Here is a 20,946-nt window from a genome sequence, read left to right as displayed (position 1 = left end):
GTCACGACTGGCGAGAAATAAAGGATGAGGGTGTCCACCAGCTGCCGACAAGAGCAGGCACGCTAACAGCATGCCATCCGAGCTAAAGGTAGCTAACGTCGACGCACAGGTTCGAGCTGTCGTGGCAACGTTTTGAGAGGCGTTTGCTAGCAGCAGTAAACTCAGCGGGCTAACAGCTGCGTAGAGACACACACAGGTATCACGACAGCGAGCAGCTAGTTCTTAGTTTGAAGCTGAACTGTGAGAGGGTTTGACATTTAGCACGTTTCTTCCTGACGTGTGTATAATATATAACACATATAATTTCATTGTGGCTTGTTTGTCAGACATTGTTTTACTTTGAAAATTATGAGCGGAAGTGGGCTTGATATGCAACTTTTTGATGATGCATCTAGTTAGTACATGTTGGATACAGGGTTGGGATTTAATATAAAGTCCTTGGTCGGGTCTGAGCCTGACTCCTCAGTAAAGCTAATGATCTGAAAGGCACTGCTGTAGAGTGAATCACTGTCATGTAGAGTAGTCGAGTTAAAGTGTCTGAGTAACCTTTGCTCCTTGAGTGGTCACTTTGTGGCTTGTGTGTTTTTAATTTTCTCGCTCACATGTCTGTGAGTTTGCAGCAGAACCATGGTGAATTTAAGGTCCCTTTGTGCAAGATTTAGGAGGACAAATGGAAGATAAAATTGGCAGAAATTGAACATAATATTCATTAGTATTTTTTCATTAGTGTATAATCACTTGAGACTAAGAATTGTCGTGTTTTTGTTACCTTAGAATGAGCCACGTATATCTACAGAGGGAACGGGTCCGCCATGTTGCACCGCCATTGGGGCTTTGCCACTGGCACTTTGGTCCACGTCGAGTCAAACCATTACAGTTTAACCCCACTGAGCTGAGTTGAGACACACCCAGATATAGACCCTCTCCAGAGTAGGCCCAAGCGCACCCGCCCCACATCCTCCAAGCGGCCTGGACTGACCTTTCGCGACCGCAACCAGCCGATGACAAGCCCTTGTCTCTCCCTCAAACATTCATGTGTTAGGGTTGCGAGACTCATGTTTGTGCAGGAAACCAGACAGAAAGGCGTTTTGTGGGTTCTTCTCTCGCTACTTTCGAAGCTTCTAGCTGAATCTCTGTGGTTTGAAGTTTTGCGTCCCTGTTTTACTATGAGATATCTGGTTTATTTTACCGTTTCATCGTGTCCGCTTTCAGCTGTTTCAGGAGACGTGTTATAGGTGCAATACGTAGTAATTTACTGTCTTCACAAAATTCATAATCCAAACAAGTGGGGGGCAGCATATCACCAGAGTAACCGCTAACTGCTGATAACTTTAGCTGCCGTTAGCTAGTTAGCTCAGTTAGCAGTGCAGCTAGCGATTCTATTAGCTGACTGGAGTCTGGAGCTTTATGGACTTTTTGAACAAAAATTCCTACTTATTGCACCTTTAAACGACTGCTGGTGAAATCCCCAAATGTCCTCATTTTGCTTCACAATAAAATCTTTTTAATAACTAACTAAAGGGATACTTTTATTGTGAAGAATTTATAGGAAGTTACGCATGTTTAACACTGAGTTAGCGGATCCTTGTTAGCGACTATTCTTCGATAATACTGCGGGGAGGAAAAGTAGCCGCTCCATTGACCACTATTCAAGGCAAGCGCATTAGTTTGAGACACGCTTTCAAGTGGTTAGCCGTTTTGTTTAAGGACATGTAAATTCCTGCCACGCTGGGCTGATGTGCCGAGCCAGCACGTGTATGGAAAAGCCGCACATGTTTCTACAGTAGCCGAGAACAGACTAAACAAATACTGGCTCTAGAGAAGGCATTTGTTGGTGTTTCTCATGCTTTTAACACTGCTAAATCCTGCACAATGGACCTTTACATCACCACCACACACACGTGTCTTAGTTATGTTGCTTATGAACACACAACTGAGGTGTTAATTCACATTTTCCTCAGTCAAAAAAGGTGAAAGTGCTCAGTGTATAGCCAGTTTAGGAGCATCAGACCAAGGACCTTATGGTGCCTTACCTTTCATCCAGTAACATTTCATCTTTTTAGCTGTTTTCAAGCACAGTGCCTGTACTTGAACTATTTGCCTGAATAAAGGTCTTACTTAATAATCTGCGCTTGGACAGAATACTAGACCAGGAGTTCAGTGCTCAAAGTTACCAACAGCATCTCTGATTCATTCCTCTCTGCTCTGCCAAGCCAGTTTATGTCTGCCAAGTTGCTTCCTAGTTGATATTTCGACATTTTAGACACTGATATCTGTAAATTACATGAATTCTGCTTTGAGTGATATTAGCCATGATAACTAAACCATCCCTCAAATGATGCCGTCATGGGCACAGATGTAGAGCTGAAGATCCAGATAATTCCATGCCATCTGCTGCTCATCCTCAAATCATCATCCTCCTCTCGCCTCTCTACTTCCTTGCTCTATCTCTGCCACTATGTGTTTTGGGACTGGGCTATCATAAGAGCTGCGGCCTATTTTAGACAGAAACTCCATTTACCCACTTAATCTGTGTCTCCCGGAGTTGAGTTTCTTCTGTTGCTCAGTGTAACAAATGGTAGCTCGTCTAGCCCCCACTGCTGATGAGCAGGAGGCCGTAAAATGGATCAGATCTTATTGTGGAGTTGGTGAATTCACTTATCGAACAGTATACTTAAGTTACGGGGCATTCGCAGCAGATGTGAGCTTATTGAGACGGCTCCTAACCAAAACAAATCTAACGATAACTGTATTGAGCCCCAGAGTGTGTTGCCACCCTCCCACCTATAGTGATGCACACGCCTAGGGGATCAAAGCTGTAATTAGCCTGCCATGGATTAGCAGTGGGGACTATTTTCCATTGTACTCGCTCGCATAGAGCCAGAGGATCTCACAGACAGCCAGCCCCCTTCCCTTTCCTCTTCTTCCAGTTTGGACATCCAGCTTTTCTTAAATGTATTATATTTTCTTCTTGTTTGTTGCCATTTGTTAGTGGTGTGTATATAAATCATCACCAGTGCAGCCATAATTATCTGCCTCGAGAATCAGCTGGATATGTGGTTGTCATGCAGAGAGAGCTGTGGCAGTGCTGCTGACTCACTGCACTGCCAGGTATGAGGTCTGTCTGTGTGTTGGCTGTCTCCATGATGTACAGTACGAACCCCCCACCCCGCCCTCCCCCGCACTCAGAGCCTTGTTTCTCCGTCAGCCAAACATGAGTTCACACTGTTCCTCTGGGGGCTCTGAAGAGGTGGAGCAGCATAATGTGTGTACTCTCCTGTTTGTAAATGAATCAGTGCTTTCAAAACTGATTGCAACATGGGTTGAGAATCACAGGGTATATTGCCCAAGCTAATGACTTTAATATCATACTGGCAATTCTTCAAATTGCAGTGCATGACAGGAGATTTCATCACAACATTTGTGTTTAGGGCCTCAAAAAACAATGCTCTCATAACCAGGTAATATGCAGATGATTTTCTAAATCAATCTATCAGTCTATAAAAAAAATGGTGGAAAAAAATGGCTGTTACATTTCCCGCATTCTGAGGTAAATCAGAAAATTAGTTTGTGTAAAATTTATGTCATCTGACAAATAAAAGCATCAAATCTTTACATTTGAGAAGCCAAAACCACTGAATTTTGAGTGTTTTTGCTTGAAAAAGGATGGAACGATTCACTAGTTATGAAATAGTTTTATTAATAAGCTAATTAGTTGATAAATTACTGCTGTTGTAGTTTTGTTGTTGAACTTCAGAAGAATCAAAAATTAGCAGATTAAGAAGGAACATTCTTTGTCAAACCTGTAACTCAGACTTTGATTTTGTTTATGTGGTTTGACCTTTGTTACCATGTGACAGAGGATCACATGAGCTTGCTGTGTAAGATTTTCAAACAATCTCAGATTATGTTTGGAAAGTGGCCCATGGTGCTAAACTCTGCCGCCATCATCAGAGCGCTGGTTTGCTGGACATGTGTGAATGTTTTGTTTAGGTTAGATTAACTGTAATATCCCCGAGGGGCAGGCGGCTGGTTCCCATGGAAGTGCTGAAGGCTTTGACATTGCTCTGCCGTACAGTATGACTGGTTGATTTCATAGTGCCACAGACTTTCACCTCCTTCAGTTCATTTCAGGGAGTGCTATGTTTGCAACCCTCCGTTATTAATTAGTTTTGGTTAACCTCTAATGCACAATTATGTGTTGGACACAGTGAATAGCTAACTTACAACTTGATTTAAGCTAAATATAAAATGGTCTGATATGCTGTTGATAAACAGAAAAAAAGATAGATATTAATACTTACTAACAGCCACAATTTCTCTATTTTTGAAAATGATTAAATTCATATTGTATGGCAATTTACAGAAGTGTACATATCATGATGTACAGTCCCAGAAGGCACATTTGGAATGGAGAGTAGTAGTTTTTTTCCTCCATAATGCAGGAAGACTGAAGCATGAATATTTTTTAGGACTTAATGTGCAAGACAGTAGAGTCAAGATGATAAAAGAACAGTCCCAGTATATTTCAATAACCAGTTTCAAAAGCGAGACAGCAACACTCCGTGTGCTATTTCTGCGATCCTGCTGTTTGTGTTTCTTGACAAGACATTGGCTACCTGACAGGGACAGACTGAATGAGGTAGAATTAGGCATGGGAAGATGTGAAAATTGTATGTCCCGATTATCATTGCCAAAAGAAATTAGATTAAAAAACTCTTAAAATGGCACTTAAAAGATACTGGAATCACTTTACCTTACAATTTGTTAAGAAACAAATATTGTATTGCATCACAAAGAATGGAAACACATCTTGTGACATTTCAAAATTAATTAAGAAATAAATCCAGGACTGGGCTCTATCAAGCTTGACAGCTTTTCCAAGTCACCTGTGAGTATATTAACTATTATCCCATCATGGTTTACAGAGCTGTCGGGACTGTACACATGGATCATCAACATTACTTTTTAACTAAAGGTAACCTTTTTGTCCATGTTGTAATAACTGTATTTTCATATAGTAGACATTTTGCACATAGTGCCAAAACCAGAAGTTGTGCTTAATCAAATTAATGTGATATATTAACCAGCCCTATTTCAGACCAGCAGAACCAAAGCCTGAAGTATTCAATATACAGTTATTGAAAAGCAGCAAATCCTCACTTGAGAAGCTGGAACCTGTGAACGTTTGACACTTTTGACTGATGAATGACCAACCCTGCTGCTCTGTAGTAGTAGCCCAGAGGTCTACATGGCGAGGAAAGTTGAATATCACACAGGTTTTGCACAGTGGGAGCAAACTCTATTGAAGGATTGTGTTGAAGAAGTAGATTTAGGTCCTATGGAAGCCTTTTGATGTGAGACAGGGGTATTTTAAAAATCTTTTTTATTAAGAAATAACCACATAAAAGTGTGTTGAAAAATTCTAATACCTTTTACATCTAATCCACAAGAAAAGTTCCTGCTGTATTGAGTGGTTTGACCAGATAGGCTCATTTCCACACAACGTCCACTGTTGTACAAAAGGGCATTATATATCCTGCTGTTGACGTGAGACTGAACTGCACCTGAACTCTCGTACTGTTGTACTGGGTGTCAGAGTGTATGTGTGTTTGGAGGGAAAACACTGTATCATTAGTATGGCAGTATAGACGCTTTGTTTGAGCTAAGATAATAGGTCGTCATACTCTTAGAGCCACTGTTCTCTGCTGGACTTTACCTTCCCATAGATCCGTTCTCTGCTCAGCTTGCTGGTCACGACTCAGCGCCTGTCTGAAGTTGAACCGCCGCCAAAGCCCGGTTGATTCCAGGAGCCTTTGAATTATTGCCAGTTATTTGTTGCTGCGATATGATGGAAAGGACTTAGAAGGAAAGTGGGGGCTTTTGCCGAAGCAAGCTGTGAGGGATGTTTACTGGAGTGAAAGGCACCTGTTAACAAATGTGCCCCCTTATATTTAGTGAGGCCAAGTTACTAAGCATTCTTTTGAATGACAGGGATGAAAGATTTCAAATATTATGCAACCTAACTGATCAAATATAGACAAAGACTCAGTCAAAATCCTAAAAGGGATGGTTTGCATTGCGTAATTAAATTTCTGTGGTGTAGGTCCTAAAAATATTTGGAAGGACTGTTTCATTGGCGAGCCAAGTCTGGCCAGGGCTCAACGTCAAATGCTTTTTAACTTGGCTTCAGTCGTGAGCAGATATCTGTTATTGTCCAGCTTGTATAGTTCTTTATGTCTGCTGCAGTGGGATAGATGGAGCAAAAATGTATCCTACATTTTTGTTGTTTTTCATACTGTAGGAAACAATTTGATTTAACAACTATTATGGGTCTCTGGGGTGTGAGGAAGTTGAGAGGCTAAGCTCTCTCTGGCTTGATTTTCTCAGTATTCAGCGATTTTGCAGGCCCCCCCAGCATCTGAGATGGAAGCGTAGTAATGTGCCCACTCGCCTCTGTTTTCCCCCTTGTTGATCCTTTGGTCATGCAGGCTGTGGTCTCAGGCCAGTGGGCTGTGCAGTGCTCTTGGCATGTCACGAAAGCTCAAGGTGGCCTATTGTTTGAAGACTGCTGAGCAGCTTATATGGCAGCGCCGCGTTTTCCTCCGTTTCTCTGGAGTAAAGTTAAACTCTTTGGCTGCTCCCCCACACACCATGCACACAATATCAGCAGCCGTGCTAAATACTGTGGAATTAGCGGTCATGTGTCTGTAGTCTGAACTGGCAGTGAACTTCTGACTGCTCAAGCTTTCATTAAAAAAACAACCCCTCCACCTCAGGGCTCTTGTTTTACACTGTTACAATCTAAGTCAATATAGACCAACAGCCCTGCTTGTGAAGATTGGTGCATGTTGGTTAACCTTTGTGTTATTCTTTGAAGATGTAGTTTGTGGTGCATTATAATGAATGTTACAGCGTTTTTCTACTAGCACTTTAGGCCGTGCCGAGTCAAACCGAGCCACGCTGATTTGCTTTTCCATCACCAGTTTTACTGGGCCGAGTTGAGCCGCTGCTCCAGTGTAGGGCCAAGCATCATTGTATTGTGAAGAAGTTATAGTACATGAAACGTGGTTGTAACTGAATTATCAGAGCCACTTTGTTAGTGGTGATTCTTCAATAGTACTGCAGGGATTGAGACAAATGCATCCTTAGTTTAAGTCACACCTTCAAACAGGTAGCTATGTTGTGGAAATGCAAAATCCCGGCCACGTCGAGCCAAACCGAGTAGAGCCAGACGGCAAATGTCAATTTATTTATTTTTTTTATGCATCCGAGCGAACGATGCCGTCCCCGATCAATTAACGAGTGGCCAATCTGCCCTTGCTCTACCCCTCCCATCTACTGTCAATCACAGATGCTCTGCAGGGAAACAGGAAGAGAGAAATAAACTCTGGTATTACCTCCCTCATTTAAATGCAGTGATCATGATGCAACCTCTTCTATTTAATGTAGGCCTACTTATGCGGTTGTTTTGTACAAACTCGCAAGTTCACCTGGTTGTTGCATTGTCATTCGGTGCTCGTTTGATTGGCTGCATGATAACAACAAGCTTCCTCCACAAGCGGCTCATCGAAATTCTCAATGCATCTTGCTTAGATACTGAGTCATTAAAGCCTCAATATTAATATGAAAAATTCATTATGTTAATATTTTATTTAAAGGTGCACTATGTAGTCTTGGGGAAGACATTTTAATATTTTTATATTTTAATAAACAAACTCTTCATTGTCATGACTGAATAAACTGAATAAACAAACTGACCTTAAAGGAGAACACAGTTTCATCCTGTTTTATCGTGTTTGTATGTGGCGTACCCTGCCAACTTCTCTAGCTTCAAACAGTGTTCTGGGGACCTTATTTTCCACTGAGAACAGCTTGTTTATTTAGTTATGAAAAAAAATCGCCCAACCCTACCAATCATGAGACTATAACCTGGTACCAATTAGCTTGTTTACCAAAGGTGTTTTTTGAGCATTCACCAACATTCCCAGTGTTTTGTTGCCCCTGTCCCAAAATGTTTGAAATGGTCTACTGGCATCACATGTAGAATATGCACATATTTATAAAAATTGATGAAGTTGATAAGGTAAATCATTAAATATATTGTCTTTGTACTGTTTTTCAATTTAGTATAGGTCCAAAAGGAATAGCTAATTATCACATTCTGCTCTAGAGCGTCCCAACTTTCTTGGCATTGGGGTTGTTGACAAGTACTTGTTATGATACTTTACTGAAAATTATAGGGTATGGTATACAACAACCCTTTGTAAGTCATTCTGGATAAGATCACAAACTCAATGCTACTGGTTTGGTTGTAGTTAAGATGTTCCTCCTTGATCCTAGTGCTAATATGTGAGGTTAATGTAGGGCACTGTGGAGGGCCTCAATACAGCCCCAGTGTGTGTGCGTGTTTATTATGTATGTGGTGAATATTTGCATCGAAAGCATTTGTATGCCTCAGTTTGAGGAGCAGAGAGGAAGGAGGCAGGATGCTGTTGGCATTCACCTGTGTTGTTGTGTGTTATAGCTCACCCTGTCTAATTGGTGGAAGTGTGTGTGTGTGTGTGTGTGTGTGTGTGTGTGTGTGTGTGTGTGTGTGTGTGTGTGTGTGTGTGTGTGTGTGTGTGTGTGTGTGTGTGTGTGTGTGTGTGTACTTAGTTGCAACATGGGCCCATCCCAACACGTCTGGCCCTGCAGCTGCAGCAGAGCTAATTTTAGCCCAGGATGTGCGTACGCCTCAGTTCCCCTAGCCTGGCCTATGAGAGATGAGGAGAGGATGAGGGAGAAAGAGTAGCCGATCTTTCACTCTGTCTTTTTCTCCTCTATTCTGTGCACATATCTCTCTTTCTGTCTTTCACTATCGTTGCCTGTAGTATGTGTTTTTCATACCTGTTTTTTGTGTTTGTGTCCACGTGTCCTAGGGCAGCACTATTGATCCGTACAGGAACATATTGACTGTAGTCACCGTTGCCTGCCTGTGACCTTTACTCGCCAAAAGTCCTTGTGTCTGTCAGTTGGAGTCTCACTGACGCTGTGCACCTGTTTGCCTTCCTATCTTTATTACTATATATGGCCATCATCTTTTATAGAAAACCAGGCAATCTGGGTAATTTTCCAGCACTGTATTTGCTATTAATAAACCCCAGTTCTATTCCTGTGCAGACAGCCCACTCCACTGGTAAGTAGCTGGTTCTTGTTACGATTGAGAGAGGCACGGGGATGGAGATTACAGCTGACTGGTTCACTGTGGTCAGGTATTAGAGTTAATCCCTCTACCTAGGGAAAGTGTCTGGATAAAGAGTGCGCGTCCAAGTGTGTTTGTGTGCGTGTGTGTGTGTAGTATGTTTCATGACGAATGGCAACCTGCAAACTGAAACACACTGAAGAGGATGAGTAAAATGCCCTTATGACTGTGCTGAATCAAATGTGTTAAAGAAATACTTTTGGCAGAGAGGAAACAAAATGAGTGCATGTGTGCTTTGAACCTGAGCCTGCCCCAGATTCTTGTAAACTTGACTTTTCAATCAGTCTGAACTTTTATTTTTATTAGAGCAGTCTTATTGCACAAATGTATTACAATTTAAAAACTCATAATATTTGCATGTACTTGCTGCACAATTGAACGCAAAATAATCAAAATTGCAATGTGGCTAAGTGCAATATCCAATTTGCAAGAAGCTTCCATTTTTTGTTAAAGGTAAAATGTGTGACAAAACCGCTTTATAAGAGAGCACTGTAGTCCTACAGAGATGCACTGATCTACAAATCTTGTTCTCCAGATGTAAGAAAATATGTTGGTTTGGTACAGACCCCAACAAATGTTGCATCATCATGGTTTTAATAGGTTTTTCAGTGAAAATGAAATCTGTACTACACAAATAATCATTCCCAGTAATCACGATTCATATTGCAATTGCAATATCTGTCAAAATACTGATTGTTTTCACGATTAATCAGTCAACATCACAAATTGCTTCTTTTGTCCAACAGTCCAGTCCAACAGTCCAGAACCCAAGAACTCTTCATTTACTGCCATAAATGACAAAGAAAAGCAGCAAATCCTAACATTTAAGAAGCTGGCGCCAGCAAATGTCTGACTTTTTGTGTGAAAAATGATTGAAACAGTCAATCAATAGAAAATAGTTGGCATTTATTTTTCTTTTAATCAACTAATTAACTGATTGTTGGATCTTTATCTGTATGAGACCCATATCACAATACTGAAACGGCAGGAAAGACATTTTAAGTAATGGAATGCATCCACTCTGCTTAAGTATCTTAGAGCAGGACACTGAATCCCTCCTGGTGTGTATTTGACCCTGTGACCTTCCTGTTGAAGGGTTAAAGGCAAAGAATATTTCCCAACCGGGATGAATAAACGGTCACGCCATCATTGTTGGATATTTAGTTTGTCATGTCACATGACACATTGTGTCACAGTGAGCAAACTTGAGGGAAGAAGGACGGCGTCAGAACAGGCACAGAGCTTGCTCAAGTTCAATAATTCATGGCTGACTGAGCTAAGCTGACCTTGAAAAATCCCCACAGTGTTTGACTGTTGAAACCTGGCACTGCTCATTTAGAACAGAGAAGAGGAGTTGAGACACAGATACAAACCAACATAAGCAGTATATTTGCAGTCTCTCTTTTGGTAAGATGTTTTTTGTTTTCTTTTGTTTGTTGATGCAGGTTGAGAGATCCACCTTTCTTACACAAAGAGTATTAATTTTGGATTTTATCCCTGTATTTCACATGTGCTCTTTATTTTACTTTGATTATATTTTGTAACTTTAACAGGTTTGGTTTCACATGTGAGAGAGAAACATGTTGCTCTACTGTGACTTGCTGTGGTCAGGCATACACTGATTACATTACTTCACCACTGCCCCCACCGTCGTTGGGCTTTTTTAATCGAACTTACTCGAATGACATATGTTACAATTACAAACTCATCTGCTTTGCAGCACCAGCAGCAAAGTTGGAGGGCAGAATAGCCGGTGTCCCATTTCACTTGTAACATGATGTGAGTAGGGACAGTTGACCGACAAGATGATGTTGGAGGATTTGTTGTCACAGAGAAAAGCAAAAGCGCCTTTTTGGCAGTATTTATGATTAAATCCCAATGCTAACAGGGAACGTGGTAACGTTAATGTGGGAAAAGGAGTTGGTTATCTCACTGAGAAGTTGGAGGTGTACAACCTGACACCTGTCCTTGACATATTTCAAACTGGCTCGCTGTCAACAAATGCGTTATTTAGCTCTGCAAAAGCATTTTTGATTAACTCACTGAACACATTGCATTTCCTATGACTAGCCTCTTTCGAAATAAGTCAGCTTGTGTTTTGCCAGTTAAATGATTTTAATATGAAGACGAAGCAGTAGGAAATGTTCAGTTTGCATCAGCAGTAACTTAAGGTGCAATATGTAAGAATTGGTTACCTGTCTAATTCATACTCAATAAGGGGCATCATATCACCAGAGTAACAGCTAATTGCTGCTTATTGTAGCTGCTAACTTTAGCTGCCGTTAGCTAGCTCAGTTAACTGTGCAGCTTGGGTGGAGACTGGGAGCACTAGTGTTTACACTGCTGGCACAGGAGCTTTGAACCAGTATGGGCTAGCTGGTTAGCATGCTTACTTAAGTAGATATCTCTGCAGCACAATACACAGACATTAAAATGTCAAAACTGTTATTTATTCACAGATTATGAGCATCAGAGCCAGTTTACTGGGTATTACTGGTCTTGTCACAAGGTTTTTAGTTTGTGGAAAAATGTTGGCAACCTTAGTTCCAGTAAGAAAAGGGAAGCAACTTGGCTGCTGTTTTCTAAGAGCTTTTATGGTGAGAAAGCATAAAAATTTATCATTCTGGTAATTTAAATAATTGAGTGCGTATATCAGTTTTGGTTACAGGTTCTGTGGAGTTTTATTTAAACCTAAACAAACAAAACATAAATGGAAAGCCTTTGAGCTGTAGTACAGATGAGATAAACTTTAGGCACGATCACACGACCATCTTTTATTTGAGCGTTAAGGACATTTCTTTACACATCATGCTGAGAATTATTACACCCTGTCATCACACCCTGACAAATGATGCCACTGCAGCATTTGCATTTGTTTTAACAGTGCCACATCATACTTATTTGTCTTCCAAATGTTCCTACATTGATGAATGTTGTGAAGACTCACTTGCAGACTGGAAATGAGTCGACGCATGTGGGGTAAGTCGTTAAATTTCCGATGCACTCGCAGTTTACTTTGTGGGGAAATGAAATGATTGTGCGTTTCCTTTTCATCACATAGCAACACCAGCAACACTCATTGGAAAATCCCTTTGTAACATTATACCCATATAATTGTGTTGACTTCTACAAGTTCAGTGTTGATTAGTTTAACTGTGGTAACCCAAGCAAGGCTACATTCCATCTCTTACGTCCTGGGTACAGCAGCAGTTAAGTGTGGTTCTCTGTACTTTGCAGGGCTGTAACCTTGTGTTTGTTTACACTGGTTTAATGAGTCACTTAGTCACGGATACCCGTATGATTCATCTGTCTGCAATGAATGATTTGTCTCGTTAAGTGCTTGAGGGAACCTTCCTTTTAGTACTCCAGCTGCCAAGCGTATATGTTGGGGATGTGGTGTTACGTCGTGTATTGTTGCTAATGTGTCACAATACTTGTTGAGCCCCAGGTAAAGAGGTTTGCTCATGCTGACAGTAAGGTAAACATACAGTACATATAGTACACAGACAGCAGCATGGGTTTAGCATTAAAACTGTCAGTCTTAGAACTGACTTGATTAGCATGCATGTCGTGTTTGTTTATAGAGGTGCACAGCATGTTGATTAGCATGCTGCAGCTGTTGTTAGTCCTGTGTGTCCTGGCAGCTGGCAGAAGAGAAGATAGGACAGACTAAGATGTTATGTTAGTATGAGGCCCTGTTCAGACCTGGTGATGCAGATGTTTGTGACCACACACTGTTTCAAATAACCATTGAACTAGTCACGGCAAAATCCCCAGACTCCCTTTATAAAACTGCGTGATTTTGAGAGTTGTTCTGTGAGGAGAAACTCAACAAACTTTGTGAAAAAGCTACAGCAAATTCTAAATTACTCATACCTTCTTGTAAATTCAGCATTCAATCCAATGCATTAAGATTGATCTTTCCTTTTAAAAACTTTTGTCACCGAATCGGTATACCAGCCTGTCTGCTTCCGTGTCTTAAGTTTGACGTTGGAAGACAACATTTTATTGATTGTACACATGTCAAATTTTACCAATAGTTAACCAATATAGCAACTTTCTTGTTGCCTGAGGAGAAAGTGCACAGACTCCTTTAAAACAATGCTCAATTTTGTTAGGTGTTGAGTTAGGAGAATCTTTATAAACACTGTTAAATGCTGTGTACAACAAATTCGTAGCCTTCTTGTTAATTTGGCAAATGTTATACATCAAGATATTTCTTTTTTGGTGTCTGTTTGTCCCAGTGATGTATGTCATTCATGTGTATATATATATATATATATATATATATATATATATATATATATATATATATATATATATATATATATATATATATATAGAGGGGGGAAGTGAGATCTGATCACAATCGGTCACTTGCGGCGCATGGTGTGAACTGAAGGATGTAGAGCTGTCCACTTGTGATCGAATCATTCAGGATGGATGTTAATACCAGGTCTGAATTTCCTCAGAGTAGAATCATGGTACACACATACACACACTTGCCCCAGTGTTCGAAATGTTAATCTTATGTTGTTGTTTTGGATATGACTTGTATGAAAGGGTTTTTCATTTGCCAGCTTAGCTAATAAATACTGTACTTGTTAGGTCTTGAGACTGCTGAGGTTCCAGGCTCCAACATGAAAACAATCTCAGTCAGAGTGTGAATGGTGAGCAGTTCCTTCCCCTCCCTCATAAGTGCAGTTTGAACAACGTGAAGTGCTTAATATCTGCCTGAGTGGGCTGCACAATGGCCTCTTTCTCAGTTACGTATTAATCAGGGGCGCCATGAAAGTTACACTGGTTTAGCCCCTTAAGATCATCATATGCAACATTTCCTCTGTAATTGTGTCATAGCAATGGTGGCAGGGGATCATATTTCATATTTGTTCCACGTCCAACAATATTGGTCTTGGCTGTTGTGCATGTTTGCAGCACCAATATTGTTCATATTTGGTTATAGGGTTACTTCTATAGACTAGGTCTTGTGTTTGTTTGTATGAGGGATTTTTACATTTTATTTTGATGTTATGTAGTTTAAAATACTCAATTTTATCTAGCTGTTGATAATGTTATTAGTGTGAAGGAAAGTAGAGGAAACGCTGTATTTTAATATATTCATGTTGTGTAGAGACGGAGAAAGGAAATCTTGTGCACCATTTTTTAATTCCATACTCTGTTCACTAAATGAATCATATCAAATTGAAAACGGATTAAAAATACAAAAAGAATTGGTCAAGCAGTAGTTTATCACTCAGTTTAAAAGTACAGTTAATACAAGCTAGGTTTTAAGACATCTTGTGCCATGGCTCTGAGGATGGCAATGCTGGTCAAACAGTTAGTTGGTTTTCTACAGACGTTCATGGTCCCCAGATGATAAATCCTACTGACTTTGGTGTTTCCATGACTTTTTATTTAGCCATGAGGTTGATATGTATGGGTTGTATGGGTTGCTAGTGAAATATTTGAACAACTATTTGATGTTTTTTGAAAATTTGATGTCCATATTATATCCCTGGTGACCAGAAAATCAATCCGAATGACTTTACTAAGTTTTCCCTTATCCATTGTTGAGGGTTGCAGCGGTTACCACAGGATAAAAATGTATTTAGTTTAGTGGTTATAGTACAGTGTACATTGCTTATCTACAGTTTTGAATTCTGCTGTATTAATGTTATTGATAACATAAGAAGTATATTTACAAATATAAGAAAAAAATATTAAAGGTGCATGGCTTAGACTCTTAGACTTGTTCCCCTTTTCCTGTCCTTTGCTCAATCAAGGGTGTAAATGAGACAAAAAATAAAAAAAATACTGTAATATTTTTTGTAAAGAAAAATGTTTGGTAAGTTGCACCCTACAAATACACTCTGCTGCCAATTTATTAGGTCTACCTAGCTAAAACTAATGCAGTCTTATAGGGCAGCCCTGCAGTACATCTTACATTCATGATGGTTTTTGTTGAGGTGTTGATTGTAACAACTGAGTGTTGTTTTGACGATAAGGGATTACTATGAGCTTTAATATTTATGACAGTTTTTCACACCGGATCATAATGCATGTTAACTGCTCTGTCTTGAAATGAGATACACAAAACACACTTGTTGGCTTTGTTTCAACCTTGTGCACCGTTAAGCAGTGTGTTTAGCAATGTCATTGTGATTTGGGGTTTGAAGTGCCGTAAACAGGATGGGTTGGCACTCTCCTATTCTCTTGTGAGTCCCGCCACAGGACAATGAGCAGGTCCTGCATAGAGGAAGAGCGAGCCTTGAAGGAAAGTTTGCTTGTTGTCATTTGCCAGGGCTCATTAGGTTTGTGACATATTTAGCTAACAGTGACGCCTGGCTGGAGATCGCATTTGTAAGTAGATGTGCAAACATTGGGTTGAGATGGTGCAGTGTGGGGTGTTACACTGTAGTGCCCATGTACGGTCCCATGATCATGATTTGGTGTAACCAGAAGTGAGGACAGAGTTGTCATTTCTGTTTTACCAAGCCTGAGCTTGAACGTTTTGTACTGATACCGTGGCTTTTGGGCTTCACGTGTATGAAGGTGAAAACTCTTCCCAATATCTGAGGCTCAAAGGAAAAAACCCTCTTGGTAAGGCTGAAATTGTTACGGTACAATTTGAGGCACCAACAATTCAGACAGTTCAAATGATGTTGGTCTCTTTCAGCTGCCTGGTATTCTCTGAAATGTCCTCAGAGAGACTTTATGGATGTAGATACCTCCTGTTTCTCTGTTCCTCATCTTTTAAAGGCGGTGTTTTTTGAAAGGCAGGAGTGAGCAAGAGTCAAAGTTAATGGGGCAGGCTTATTAAGGATATCTAATATATTGTAAAAGGGATGTGAATCGAAGCAGAGTCCCACCGATGCCATCCTATCAGCGCTGCCGACCTCGAATAAAAATCCACAATGTTACAATTCTCCAAAACCACAATTTGATTTGACTTTGATACCAAAAATAAAGATTACAAAATTAAACAAAAAGAAACACCCTTCAGGGATTCAACAATTAATGACAAAGGATTTAAAGGAAACCTATCATGCTTTTTTGGTTTTTCCTCTCCTTCAGTGTTTTGTATAGGTTCTTGTGCATGTAAATGGTAAAGGTCCACACCAACAGAAGCTCCTCTCTCCTACAAAAAAACCCCCAAACAACTGCTCCTGAAACGCCTCGTCAGCAGTCCTGCCTTTAATTCTGTGACTTTGACAACACACTACTTTGCATAATTAATACGTAGCAGCTAGTTTGGCATGTAAAAATTGATTCAGCACACCTGCAATGTTGTTGTTAGCAGTGCTGGCTCAGGCATGTGCAAGCTGGCCAATCAGAGCAGAGTAGGTATTCGGGAGGGGAGGCCTAAAAGAGACAGGAGCTAAAACACAGCGTTTTAGACAGAGGGGGAATACAGATGCATTTTTGAGCATTAAAACATGTAGAAATTATGAACCTGGATATGAGCATGTCTCCTTTTTAAATTCACAAATTTAGGTTTCTCAAACCTTTCTGAGTAAACCGTCTTGCTAGGTCAATCAATGAAGGATCTCTGAAACATCTCCAATGCCGTTGGAGTTACCTCCGGTACCAGGCAATTGTTTGGCTTCATGCACAGAGGATAAATGTCTGGAAGTGCAGCTGCCGGCTTACGTTAAGCTAGTTGTGTCATTTTGAAGTGTTTTTTACTTTGGACGCTCAGCGGATGCATGCAAGTTGCACACACAGGATCATTGATACTGCCTGCCTTTAATTTGATGGTCAGAATTGAAAGCTCATTTTGATCGATTTTCGATTTAAGATTAAAATCTTGACACCCCTAATACAAAAGGTATACCATGAGCCCACTGCTAGCTTTTACTGTTGGACGAAATTAATGATAACATATCAAAGGAGGGAGACAAATGACTCAAATTAGGTTGATTGCATTTTTTGGGTACTTGTGATTGTCCTGTCAAACCCGTCAGCTTACACGATTCTGTCATCTAATACATGATATATTTATAATTCAGCTTTAGTTTGTGTTGTATTAATCATTCCTTGCTCCCTCCCTTTGCTGTGTTCACATAACCTGCAGCCACTGTTACCCTGAGCTTTGATGAGTCATACAGAATGAGTACACTTTATCTGTTGGGAGGAAAATGAATACCTTCTTTACGACTTTCAATAGATAGAGAGGCTATACACATCATTCTAGACAGATTGGACTTGGTAATTTCCTTGACTCTTCACTATCGCTAATGTAAGAGTCCTTCAGATAAACACAAGGCTGGATTGGAAATGCTTGACATCAGATGGAGTGCTCAGCGATGTGGCACCGTCTGCTTCTCAGGGACATGCAGCAGTACAGAGCAGACTCTCTCCTGTGTCTTCCAGTGTGTCACTGAGGCCTTAATTCATTCTGCCAAAATACAGTAAATACTATGGGCGTGGATCTTCAAGATGCATTTTTAGCAGGCCAGGACAACAAGTTGGCCAGCTGACTGTTGCTATGCAACAATAAGAAACTTGAAAATTGACTCCTTGTGCCTTGCCTCAAAATAACCTTCGAAACACAGTGTTTTTTTAATAAATGCATAGTTTTTATTGTGAAACAAAATGCATGCAGTACTGTAAGGCTTCTCTGCATCACTATAATTTTCTTTTATGGTCAAACTCTGTTGTAGCAACCATCTGTTGGTTTCCAAGTCTCCATGTTGTGAGATGCTTTGTGCATTGTCTTGACTGATTATTATGTATTTATGTCATCATGTATGTTCCCTTTTTATCAAAATGAGATTCAAAGATTCCAAACTATTCTTTAAAGCACTGTTTAAAGTGACTTTCTGATTTCTTTTCCAAGTCATCGATCTTTTTAACCCAGTCTGAAAAGAAATTTAAATTCAGTTGGTTTTTTTTGCAATTTACTAAATGTGTGCAACTAGCGCTTATTTTCATTATTGATTAAATTGCTGGTAATCTTGATTCATCAATTGATTTTTATGTATTAGAAAACAAAGGACTCCGAGGACTTAAGGAGATGTCATCAAATGCCTTCTTTTGTCCAACCAACAGCTGTTCCTATGATAATCTGATTGATGGATCTCTTGTTTTTCCTTGTTGTTGCAGGTGACCCTCAGTGATTGACAGATGTGTGACACTGTGGAGAAACATTTGCCTCTCCTCGTGGAGATCTGAGTTCTGGGACACTGAGGTAAGAACAGGAAACTGATCACCTCAATCTACAATCTCTTTAATTAATTTTCTGCCTTGATGCTACAAAAATCAGTTTCTCATTTGCAGTGTTGTACTTGTTCTTCCTACCTAGACTGTCATCCATTTCTTTATTTGAATTGTTTTATCAACACTGAACTCACACTGAACTCCAGGAAAGGTATAGTCTTAATTAGTTTTTTCCATATTAGTACAGATTGGAATTACATAGCAGAACACTGGATACTTGAGTGATACTACATTGTTTTTGTTTTCATGACTGAATAAACTGATCAAACAAGCTGGCCTTTTAAGGACAACACAATTTCATATTGTTTTACTTTGTTTATATTTGGCGGACCCTGCCACCTTCTCTAGCTTTAAACAGTGTTCTGGGGGCCTTATTATGGAAAAAATGAATATTTCTGAGTTTGTATTATTACCTTGTTAATCTTTGGAAATGTTACATTCTGAGTTTGAATTTCTTCTCCAAAACTACATAGTGCACCTTTTAAGCACATGTTTTTTGCACATGAAGCAGCCTCCTGTTTTGCAAACCTCATGAGAAAAACATGATCAGAGTCATCTTTACTAAAATGGACATTTCTCGGCCGTGAATATTTGCCATTGCCTGAAAGTCACTTGACTACAGTTCCCATGGTAACTGATGAGCCTGCCCTGCCGATGGAGAACTGCACTTCAGTGAATCTTTGACAGTTTGACAAGCCGGAGTAAATGAATGAGTCAGCCTTTCATGAAGAGCTGAACAAGCTGACTAAATGGGGCCTTTCAATTCACACAGTCAGATTTAAGGAGCGTGCTCGCACAAAAGAGATTTGACTCGTTCAGATCGTCATCTGCTCCTAGCGTTGAACATGATCTCTGTCTCCGCCAGCCCCGCAGCAAATCGGATATCTCGCTCCTCTAAAGCCTGTTTTGTAACATTTTCAGGCTTATCTGCAGCATTCAGAGAGCCACCCATCGTTTTATGTTGGATTTGTTTAAGACGGTTACCCCCGAGTGCTGGTGTGAAATACTGAAGTCCCTTTAACCTTTTATAGTGTAGTCCAAGGTAAAATTGTGCCTCTGAATGAAGTGGATGTGGCGCATTTACAGTCAGTATTGTCTTGATTTTAGGAGAAAGTGAGACTCCAGCAAGCTTTCAGGTATTAGTTGAAACTTCAAGCCTGTTTACTAGGGTGAAAATATTGAAGGAGGAGCTTTATCTCTTTAGTATATGTGAAGACATGTTGAATAGTTTAAATCGTAGCATTTATGTGTAATTTGCATTACTAATTACCAACCTTTTTTCCAGAAAAAGTAAGAGTTTTCTTTGTCTTCAATAGAAAAACTATGCAAAACAGAGAATGAGAAATGTAAGTCCAAAGAGGCGTTAGAGCTTGTGCAAATTTCCTGGCCTGTAATGATTTGGGTGTACCAAATGGGATTAAACAGGGGTGTGTCAACATTATGGCTTACTGTGGGGGTGAGCATTAAGACTGTGCAGTTCCACACTGTTTGGGACTTACAAAAACGTGTGAACATCTTAGAAGCAGAGGTTGCTAAATCTGACAAATTCTATGCATGCATTTTCCCAATTTCTTTCCTGCACAGCTTTTTACACTTGAATCTAAACATTTTTAATACATCGCAACTCTTTAGCTCCCTGAACTGTCCGTGTAATCCCTGAGTTTATTCTGTTCTGTTGAATTGCACGTGTCAGAAAGTTAAGCAGGGACACTGACCCAGATACAGCTGCGATGAGTTTATTTACAACACCCCTCTGTCACATGTCACATGCTGTGGGAGCACAATTTTGTGCCAATAGGAGGAACACAGGGCAGGGAGAGGAGTGAACTGGTCAGATCTTAAATGTAATCACTTCTTAAATATAGCACAAAGGCATATAAACTCTGATGAAATGGATCATTGTAAACAGGTTGAGTGTCTCATTATCTTTGTCCAGTCTGTGGCAACTGTGCAACAACCAACATGTCACAAATAAAGTCTTGTGTAACAATTAGGAAAGTTCCTATCGACTTATCTACCTGATGTTTAAACTGAAGATTAAACTGAGACTTGTCTAAAAGTAGGAAAACTCTCAAGCTCAGTTAAATCTATAGGGTCAAGCTTTGTTTGAAAAAACATTGTGCATATCACATCTAAGACACAACAGTTAACTGGCAATCAGTCAGCAGAGGCCGATGTCTCAAATGTCAAATGGGATCTTCCCACTTTGAAATGAGAATATATTGAGTTAGTCCTAATCCCTAATCCCATCAACTAGAAACCACAACAACTTTTTGAGCCGCACAGTTTTTTCTAAACGCCTTTGCTCTTTAGGGCTGTTGCAGCTGAACACAGGTGACAGAAGTAAGAAACCAAACACACTTTTACAGGGTTTTTACAGTGGCCTTGAAAAGACAAGGTCATTGATAATGACACAAACGTATTTCCTTATGCAATGAATTGAAACGAGGAGCATGTTGAGGATGTATGTTCTGTTATCAGTC

General features: G+C 40.1%; 1 protein-coding gene across 2 annotated transcripts in view; it reads left to right on the top strand.

Annotated features, from left to right (window-relative positions):
* LOC141002635 (hyccin 2-like) overlaps positions 1-20,946 on the top strand; it is a 46,262-nt gene that overhangs the window by 315 nt on the left and 25,001 nt on the right. Inside the window, exon 2 of one of the 2 annotated variants that reach the window (XM_073474002.1) lies at positions 18,350-18,434. The gene's annotated coding sequence lies outside the window, so the exon portion shown is untranslated. Of the gene's footprint in view, positions 1-18,348; positions 18,435-20,946 lie in introns of those variants that run through there. The other variant, XM_073474003.1, reaches the window with a different exon arrangement.

The sequence above is a fragment of the Pagrus major genome, chromosome 9, assembly GCF_040436345.1.
Source record: "Pagrus major chromosome 9, Pma_NU_1.0".
NCBI lineage: Eukaryota > Metazoa > Chordata > Actinopteri > Spariformes > Sparidae > Pagrus > Pagrus major.
Note: the sequence above shows the minus strand (reverse complement) of the source record. Positions and strands in the feature narration are given on the sequence as shown.